At 39.9% G+C, this 10,047-nt stretch overlaps 2 protein-coding genes and 1 long non-coding RNA gene across 3 annotated transcripts in view; 1 reads left to right on the plus strand and 2 right to left on the minus strand.

The window, feature by feature from the left end:
• LOC117945953 overlaps positions 1 to 7,002 on the plus strand; it is an 11,465-nt gene extending 4,463 nt beyond the window's left edge. Inside the window, exons 2-3 of the long non-coding RNA XR_004656927.1 lie at positions 5,926 to 5,929; positions 6,736 to 7,002. This is a non-coding gene — a long non-coding RNA (uncharacterized LOC117945953). The remainder of the gene's footprint in view (positions 1 to 5,925; positions 5,930 to 6,735) is intronic.
• The window catches only part of LOC117945925 (C-type lectin domain family 12 member B-like), a 49,452-nt gene that overhangs the window by 38,246 nt on the left and 1,159 nt on the right, over positions 1 to 10,047 (minus strand). The window lies entirely within an intron of this gene.
• Positions 1 to 10,047, minus strand: part of LOC117945929 (C-type lectin domain family 4 member G-like) — a 22,981-nt gene that overhangs the window by 4,460 nt on the left and 8,474 nt on the right. The gene's annotated exons all lie outside the window — the stretch shown is intronic.

Genomic DNA, 10,047 nt, shown 5'->3' on the forward strand with positions numbered 1-10,047 from the left:
CCAAAGCATGTGGAAACTGCAGCATGTTTTAGGGGGTAAAAATTTAGGCGAGAAAAACATATATTTTCCAGTGAATTTCAACAGGTTAAAGTAAATTGAAATGGGCCATTTCAGTGGATTGGTTGGTAGAATGATTCACGTTGGAAAGTAAAATTCAATACAGAAAACAGAGTCAATCTTGACAGTTGAAGATTGTGTATGATTTAAATTGTATGGGTTTTCTTGGTTTGTTTAATAAGACATACGTTGTATAAAATTACACAAAATCTAGAAATATGTTCCTTTTAGATGGTAAACAAACAGAGGTATACCCTACACACCATAATAATAATAATTTACAGCAAGAATACATTTTAAATACAAACAGTACAAAAAATGTAAAATCGAGACAGTAAAAAGTAAATAACACTATACAAATACATCAAGGACAAATGACCATTTAAGACTCAAACGCAGCAGTGAAAAAGTAAGTCTTAAGCTTTGATTTAAAGACCCCAATTGAACATGCCAGTCTAATATCCACTGGAAGCACAAAACGAGAAGGCTCGCTCACCAACCGTTTTCTTTCTAACCTTTGGTACTGTCAGCAGTCTTGACCCGTGGGAGCGCAGCAGCCGAGAAGGCACATAAGAGGTTAACAGATCAGACAGACGTACCGGTGCAAGGCCATTCACTATTTTATACGTTAACAGTAAGACCTTAAAGTCTGCTCTAGCCTTGACAGGGAGCCAGTGAAGTGAGGCCAAAACAGGAGTTATGTGTCTGTATTTAGATGATCCAGTGAGAATACGTGCTGCAGCATTCTGGACCATCTGTAGACCTCGCAGACCTTTCCTAGGCAGCCCCGAGAACAGTACATTATAACAGTCCAGTCTAGATGTAACAAAGGCATGAATAAGGGCCTCAGCATCTTTAAGGGACAATACTGATCTGATCTTTGCAATTCTTCGGAGATGAAAGAAGGCTACTTTCGTCACCTCCTCAATATGCAAGTCAAATGACAGTGACCGATCAAAAACTATCCTTTCATTACCAGTGCCCCCCCGCCCCCACAAGGAAAAAGTGAAGAGAAACTCTTCACTCTGTCCTTGTACTTAATCATCAAATCATCAAGGGACGGAGTGAAATTGTCATATAAATGACCTATTCTAGGTGGTCCTATAGTTATCATCTCAGTTTTGGCTGAATTGAGTAGCAGTAAGTTTGCTGATAACCAGCTTCTCACAGCAGCCAAGCAAGTCGACAGCTTAATCAAATCAGATGCATTTCCTGCAATAACTGGCATATATATTTGTACATCATCAGCATAGCAATGAAAAGCAATCCCAAAAGAACGAATGATCTGACCCAGTGGAGCTAAATATAACAAAATCAACAGGGGACCAGGGACTGAACCCTGTGGAACCCCATGCTGAAGTGGGGAAGGATCGGAAAATGTGTTGCTTTAAATATCATGCCTACATAATTGTCGTATTAGAAACCACATATAATGCAGTAAGACTATTGGACCCAAAATATTATATACATTCAAAATAGACATGCACAGACAATGCACTGTTCAATACTATTTTACATGATTATATTGAGCACAAATTTAATTCACTTCCATATCAGATCCTAAATATGCTACATTTAGAATCTATTCTACCGGTATCACCAACTTATGCAGCTATTTGGATTCACTATTCTGATCCTAACTGTATTTTCCATTCAGTATTAATGAAGCAAATACCAGTACAAGATATCAACATTGCATACGATCACATGAACAAAGATACAGTATCTTATTCATCCTCTTAGCATGATATGTTTTAAGATATGTATTTTGAGATACTCTTTTATAAAAACAACTAAACTTACCTTGGGGTGGAGGATGTTGGTTACTTTTGAATACAACTGAAGCGTAGTTAACCTCCTCCTCTGCCATGGTTACAGCCGCTCTGTTGGGTTCTGTCTGACTTGCAGACAGAGAAGTACCGCTCAAATTACTTCACCGTTCATCTTCATTAGAGAACTGGTTGGTTCCTCTTTGAGGATAAGTCTGTAAATCTGAAAAAAACAACTTCTGCTTTTGGTTGAAAGGAATTTGCATTCATGACTGGCTGAATATGAAAAACCAGTCATGAATGTAAATATATTGAGTAGTGTTATAGACACTAGACATTTTAACTTCATCGATACCAAGACTTGATGAGAAAACAGATTTGGAGATGCTGCTGCTGTCCTAAAATGTTCTCATGTTTTACTCCCCCATCGTACAGAGATTGCAAGTTTTCTATTTTTTTTTGATAACCCCAATGAAAACAATGTAAATGTGATGTATTTATATAGCTCTTTTCTAGTCTTAACGACTACTCAAAGCGCTTTTTTACATCATACAGGATACATTCACCATTCACACACACATTCACACACTGTGGCCGAGGCTGCCGTACAAGGTGCCACCTGCTCATCAGATAAACATGCACACACATTCACACTACGATGCCCAGCACCGGGGGCAACTCTGGGTTCGGTGTCTTGCCCAAGGACACTTCGATATGAGACTGCAGGGCCGGGGATTGAACCACCAACCTTCCGATTGGCAGGCAACCGCTCTACCACTGAGCCACAGCCGTCCCCTAATGCTAAAGAACTTAGTAACTTACTTGTCACACCGACGGTCAGGGCCATACCTTAGATTTATTCATCACAAGGGGTCATCAAATGTTACAGCTACTGATGTTGCTTGGTCTGATCATCTCTGTATTTTTCTTGAAAGTCTCTATCACTCCTGACATACGTATTAGATCAAAGAGTGTTAAATGTTGATCTCTAAATTCTAATCAGGTGTTTGACCCCAACCTTAGTGTTACTAGAACTTAGGGCTGCCTTTGACACTGTGACACTGTTGACCATGTACTGGACAGACTGGAAAACTGGGTTAGACTCTCTCTACACATCAGAGCGAAGAGACATGACATGTTGGTTACCTTAAGGTTCAATTCTGGGACCTCTCTTTCATTCATCCATCCATCCATCTTTATCCGCTTATCCGGGGTTTCGGGTCGTGGGGACAGCAGCTCCAGCAGGGGACCCCAAACTTCCCTTTCCCGAACCACATCAACCAGCTCCGCCTGGGGGATTCCGAGGCGTTCCCAGGCCAGGTTGGAAATATAATCCCTCCACCTAGTCCTGGGTCTTCCCCGAGTCCTCCTCCTAGCTGGACGTGCCTGGACCACCTCCCTAGGAAGGCAGCCAGGAAGCATCCTTACCAAATTCCCCCCAAAACCACCTCAACTGGCTCCTTTTGACGCAAAGGAGCAGCTGCTCTATTCCAAGCTCCTCTCAGATGACTGAGCATCTCATCCTGTCTCTAAGGGATGAGAGATGCTCCCCCCCCCCCCCCCCCCCCTCTAGAGGAAACCCATTTTGGCGGCTTGTACCCTTGATATCGTTCTATCGGTAATGACTCCGCCTTCGTGACCATAGGTGAGGGTAGGAACAAAAACTGACCTCTCTTATTCAGCCTATATACTTTATGCCCCCCACTAAGCTTAATAACACGAAAACATAATCACTTACCATATCTATACCATATACTGTATAGCAAGTGACTTTGCCACCATAGACTTACTATGTATATGCATTGACTGGATGTACCAAAACTTATGCAACTAAAGAAAGACAACACTGAGATAATTGTCTTTGGTGCCAAAAGACAAAATTAAGGCAAATCTTAATTCCCCTTTTTAAGCCTAAAAACTAAATTTAGGAATCCTTACGTCATTATTGATCTGACATCTTAACCTCCTGAATAAAATCTATAAATAAAATCCCTATTACCATCTTTAAAACTTTGTAAGAACTAGAGAATGCATGTCCAAATAGGACCTAGAAAAACAGAACTAACATTTTTAGGCCTTCCCTAAAAAAATGCGATACATACTGACGCCACAATAACTAAAGAAGCACACCCACAGCGGCGCTAGAGTGATTTTGACACTTGATTGACGCAACTTCTGTGTGGAAATACAGCTGCAACAGTACACATGATCACACTTTTGCTGTGAGAAAGAAAACTATTTTTGGTACTCACCAATGCTCATATACATGTGTCAAATATGTGTTTAACCTATGTATTTTGTTCAGCCAAGGTTTATGTTCAATCGATTAATAACAGTCGCATACTTCTTACCGTACCATGCTTCGTCCCAGGGCTGTAGTCAAAACCACCTTTGTCAAGTCCAAGACAAGTCCAAGGCCAGGACTAGTCGAGACCAAGTCAAGACCGAGTCCAAAGAGGTTTCAGTCCAAGACAAGACCAAATTTAAAAGGTTTGAATCTGAGTCAAGACCGAGTCCAAGACAGAAAAAAAAGTCTTATGCATAACATTATCAAGACCATCTTTTATTTGTTGATCCAAAAACAAAAAAACTGTCACTACAACCAGGATTTGTAAGTAAAGCCATTCCCCTTGATGTCATATGATCTAAAGGTGATGCCTCATAATAGCAGAGTTAGAACTAATACTGCTACAGTAGGTACTAGTATCAGAGTATAAAAGTGTACCACTATGGTTGGTTAATGCCTTCCATGAACAAAATTATTATATTGTCATTTCGACAAAAGACATGTCTTTTCAGGAAAAATTAAGTTTGGATAAACAACAATGAACAGAGTGTAAATCAACATATGTTCTTTTTATTTGAGAAAAAAGTGCAGAATTTTAATATAAATCCATTAAGTTGTTTAGGGAAGGAGAAGGTTGGGTCACACACACACACACACACACACACACACCTGGAGCCAAGTAATTTTTTTTTTTTACAGATTATGATTAGCTGAGAAATTCATAAAAACAATTTTCCACAGTATACTCAACAGAACGATTATTGATACACTGATGTATCATTCAAAAGGTAAGCTATGTGTGTTTCCATTTCAAATATCACTGCAGGTTGACTGCTTATAGCAGTAGAGGTTGATTGTGGGCGACAATGCTGTTGTGTTTAGCTTACCGAAACTCTACTGCCGAAGTTACTGGCTGGATCTGCAACATAGCTAATGTCCGCTAACATATGTTCATACAGGCTAACTACAGCCAGTTAGACCGGACTCAGGTAGTACACCCCTGACAAAAGTCTTGTCGCTTGTGTACAAATTGACCTGAAGTGCCACTGAAATGTGTTTCTGATCAAGATTTAGACTAGACCTTCACATCAACTGAAGCTAGACCTCTGCAAACATGCCTAAGATTCACCGTGAGACTAAAGTTTTGATTATCAAGAGGCTGAAGCCCAGATTTCATCTGATGTGGCAGACACCTTCAATGTGTCTCAGCGTCAAAAACAGAGGATGAAAAAAACATTTGAAGACACTGGAGACGTTTTTGACAAGCCCAGGTCAGGGAGACCCCGCAAGACAACTGCTCGAGAGGACTGTTTGTTGGCTCGAAAATCCAAGGCCAGTCCATTTTTCACTGCAGCAGAGCTCCACGAGAACTGGTCTCCTGAAGTCCCTGTGTCAACCAGAACAGTTTGTCGGATTCATAAAGGCCTCCATGTTCGAATTAGTGCCCAGAAGCCAGCTCTAAACAAAAGACAATTGAAAAACTGTGTGGAATTTGCCAAGGCCCACAGCCTTCTGAAAGGATGGACGCTGGAAAAGTGGAAGTAAAAGGAATTTTCAGATGAATCTTCTGTTGAATTACACCACAGTCGCCGCAAATATTGCAGGAGACCTACAGGAGCCCGCATGAATCCAAGATTCACCCAGAAAACAGTGAAGTTTGGTGGCGGAAAAATCATGGTCTGGGGTTACATCCAGTATGGGGGTGTGCGAGAGATCTGCAGGGTGGAAGGCAACATCAATAGTCTCAAAAACCAAGAAATCTTAGCTACCTCTTATGTTCCCAACCATAAAAGAGGCCAAATTCTGCAGCAGGATGGTGCTCCATGGCATACTTCCATCTATACTTCAAAGTTCCTCAAGGCGAAGAAGATCAAGATGCTCCAGGATTGGCCGGCCCAGTCACCAGACAGGAACATCATGGAGCATATGTGGGGTAGGATGAAAGAGGAAGCATGGAAGACGAAACCAAAGAATATTGATGAACTCTGGGAGGCCTTGCCAAACCGCATGGATGCAGTCCTTCAAGCTCATGGAAGTCATACAAGATATTAAATTTGGATCTCACAGCAACACTATTTAAGTTGCTGACATATTTTAGTATTTGCAGTAAATTTGTTCAATTTCTGTATAGGCAACAAAACTTTTGTCTTGCCAAAATTTGACCTTTCTGTCTTGTTTAAATGATAAATCTTTTTTCAGTGAAACTAATTTATTTCAGTGCATTGAACATCATTTGGGAGGGTTTTAGCTTTTCATATGAGTTATTTCTTACACCAATTGACTAATTAAAAGTCAGGTTAATAGCAGGTGTTTCTACAAAATAGATAAGCGACATGACTTTTGTCAGGTAATACAGACCTGATTTAGGTATCATTGATAACAGTGCCCCTTCAGTCTAGTCACTGTATGTTTCACAGACTTACATCAGCATACCTATATAATCAAATATCTAAATGCATTCAAATCTAAATGTCTGTTTTTTTAAACAAGACACACAAACAGCTTAATAAATTAATTCAATGTAAATATTTATTTTCTCTTCTTTTTCTATAAAATAAATACCCTGTAAATTTTTAGTTCTGAAGACAAAACATTTAAATTGTGAAGTAGAATTCTTCATAGTTTGATATTTATAAGCCAGTTGATATTATCATGCAGAGTCTGACTGCTGTGTTTAAACAGATAAAGCCTTCTTTATGCAGATCCATCTTTTTTTCTCATCACAGCTCACTGATTTCCATCCAACGTTCTGGACAGACATTACACACTGACCGTCAGTAGTAGGAGGAGGAGGAGGAGGCTGTGGTGTCCAGTAGCTGAGGGAAGAACATGATGTTTAGATCAAGGCTGATAGATTTTAGGATTCAGAGTGTTTAGGAATGTGTCTCTTACCTTTCATTCAGATTACTTCCATCAATCCACTTCCATCTCCCTCCTTCAGCTCTCAGACCAAACCAGTATCCTGAACTACCTTTGCTGTATTCATTGAGTGCATCCTGACAATAGAGAAACAGTTATCAGATATTTAAACACTATAACTAAATAATCACTGTTATCTACAGACTCGGTGTTCAAACCTGGAGAAAATACATTTTAATTTAAAAATTGTGTTCATGAGTTGTACATTTCATCTAATAGACGGGGAGGACACTAAAATTAGAATTCCTTAAGAGCAATACACAGTTAATGCATACACAATGGTACTTGTAGAGGATGTGTGTAGTAAGTAGTCTGGCAAAGCTGTTTTATATTTACAGGACTGACTTTGTTCGGCTCATTTTCTATAACCAGTGTGGAGCATGAAAGGGGGGTGGGGGGGGGGGGGATTAGCAAGCTAACCCACGCTAAGGAAGTAAATCTGTTTTATTGGATTTTGAAATACCAAAAGCCGTTGAATTTCTAGCACTGAATATATCCATGAATTGAAATTATGTATCTCTTGTGTTTTATTCAAAAGTTCAATCTTCAAATGTTCAAACAACTCATCTTCACCATTAATTTTCTAAATTTCAGAAATTAAGAAAATGAAAATGAAATAAAAAAAATATAAACTAAATTCAGCCACAAAATGTTAAAACAATTAAATATACTAAATCCTGCTGCAAAATGTAACGTATAAAATTATGTGTTAACACCGGGGAACCCAAGGAAAAGCAATTGATTCTAGATTATAGACTAAGAGTGTGCTATAGTGGATTGCCAGGAGATCTTTTTACAATTTCGGTCTATTTCTCTGCTACATGCAGTTAGAATATGGGCATTTTTACCAAAATTGATGGCGACTTACACATTTGCACAACCTGTGAATATCTGCCTTTACAGAGGTAAAGAGCTTCGCAAGCAATTGTGGGCGCAATGAACACACACACACACACCATTATCTATTATTCATAAGTATGTTAACACTGAATTTTAAACATCCCATTTTGCAGCTGAATTTGGCATTTTGAGTTTGAGCAAGTTGAACATATGAGTTGAAATTTATACATTGTATGTTGCATCTGAGTTTGGAGAAAAGAATCCCACGAGCCCCTCAGACTTCTGCCTAGCATTAACGTAAAGATAGAAAACCAAACAGTGGACCAAACCACTGTGAGCCAGTGGACCAAACCACTGTGAGCCAGTGGACCAAACCACTGTGAGACAGTGGACCAAACCACTGTGAGACGAGGGAGAAGGGACTCCAAATGTTTCTAAACCTAAAACCCATTGGTTGCCCGGTATGCATTTGTATTATTTTACTATTTACACAATTATTTGAAGAATTTAATTATCTACCATACACAGCGTGGTTTTACTTAAATGACCTGACCCCCCCCACCCCCACCCCCCCGGTTCATCCCCAATTTCCGCAAATGTGTGTCACAAAAATAAACACAATTTTCTCATCACCTTTTCCACTTGACTATGTACAACAACCAGATCTGAACCCTTTCCTCTGCAGTCTTGTTGAGCTTCTTCCCAGGTTTTCTGATCAGGAGGATCAGCGTCATGATACACATAGCAGTTAGAGTTTTTGGGTAACCAGCCTTCCTGACAAGCTTTACACTGTCTCACTGAAACAACAGAGACCAACCAATAAACAACATTACTACATTATATTATTATTGGTTATTATTAGGGATGAGCGAGTAAGGCATTATCTGTATACCACATGAGCTATCTGTATCCGTATCTGTACTCTGACTGGGCGGGGCCTAACCCGGAAGTGGAAAGAATTTAACCCGGAAGTGGGTCGGGTTGTCTTGAAATGGGCGGGGCTTTAACCAGTATGTTATTTAAGCATGCAATTGATATGAGTTGATCAGAAATTGTTATATTTATTGCTGATTGGAAAAGTATTTACATGACAGCATCAAGCTTCAGATCAATGGTGTTGTCATCATAACAAATGAAGTATATACACACACAACAAGTTTTGCAACAATGAATAAAACACATGAACGTGTCTGTAGGGGGGGGGGGGGGGGGGGGGGGGGGGGGGGGGGGGGGGGGCGCTGTGACTATCACAGAACACTGCGCGGCCAGCTGAGAGTTGTATTCAGTCCGAGTACAGATATTGACTCGTATTACTCATATAATACTTGTACTTGGCAAATGTGCTATATCCGTAACGGATACTCGTTGTTTCAGCCGATTACTCGGCTCATCCCTAGTTATTATTGGATCTATTTAATAGGATCTGAACATACCGTTATTTGTTTTGGGGCAGTAGGCATCAATGCTCCACTGAGCTCGACTGACGTTGAGTTTATTCCAGTTTGTCTCCAGGTCTCGTATTTGCTTTGTTAAGTTGTTCCTCTGGGTCTCCAGCTGCTGGTTTTGGGTCTCCAGCTGCTGGTTTCGTGTCTCCAGCTTTTGGTTTTGTGTTGTCAGGTTCTGGACGTCTGCAGTCAGGTTTGTGATCTTGCTTTCTAAGACATTATAGTTTTGTGTCAGGTTGTCCAACTGGACTGTCAGATTGTGGTTGTCCCTCATCGTCTTTTCATTGTCTAAGATGAGTTTGTTGTTGAGGTTTGTCAGGTTGCGATTGGCAGCCATCAGCACACTTTCATCACTCAGATGACTTGCTGTAGCAACTGCAAAATGAAAATTAACTTAATTATAGTAATATTTGTTGTTGTCATTTAGCCACCTTTGGAAGTTATGTCCTCTCTGTCTCACTATAGGTTCTCCAGCCTTTTGGAAGATTTCAAGAAATCCCTTGAAAAGACTCAAACCTACTTTTGGTTTGGGTCTGATTATGGGATTTGTTGTTAAGAAAAAAAAGATATCACTTGACTTAACATTTAAGTACTTTTATGCATACATGCTTAATGTCCCAAATTCATGACTTATATCAAAAATTGGTTTCAGACAAAAAACTGCTACTGTTATTCTTTAAGGCTTGTCTCATGTCTAAGTGAGAGTTCATGCATGGACGGCCTGTTCAGT

This window comes from Etheostoma cragini, chromosome 6 (genome assembly GCF_013103735.1).
Source record: "Etheostoma cragini isolate CJK2018 chromosome 6, CSU_Ecrag_1.0, whole genome shotgun sequence".
NCBI lineage: Eukaryota > Metazoa > Chordata > Actinopteri > Perciformes > Percidae > Etheostoma > Etheostoma cragini.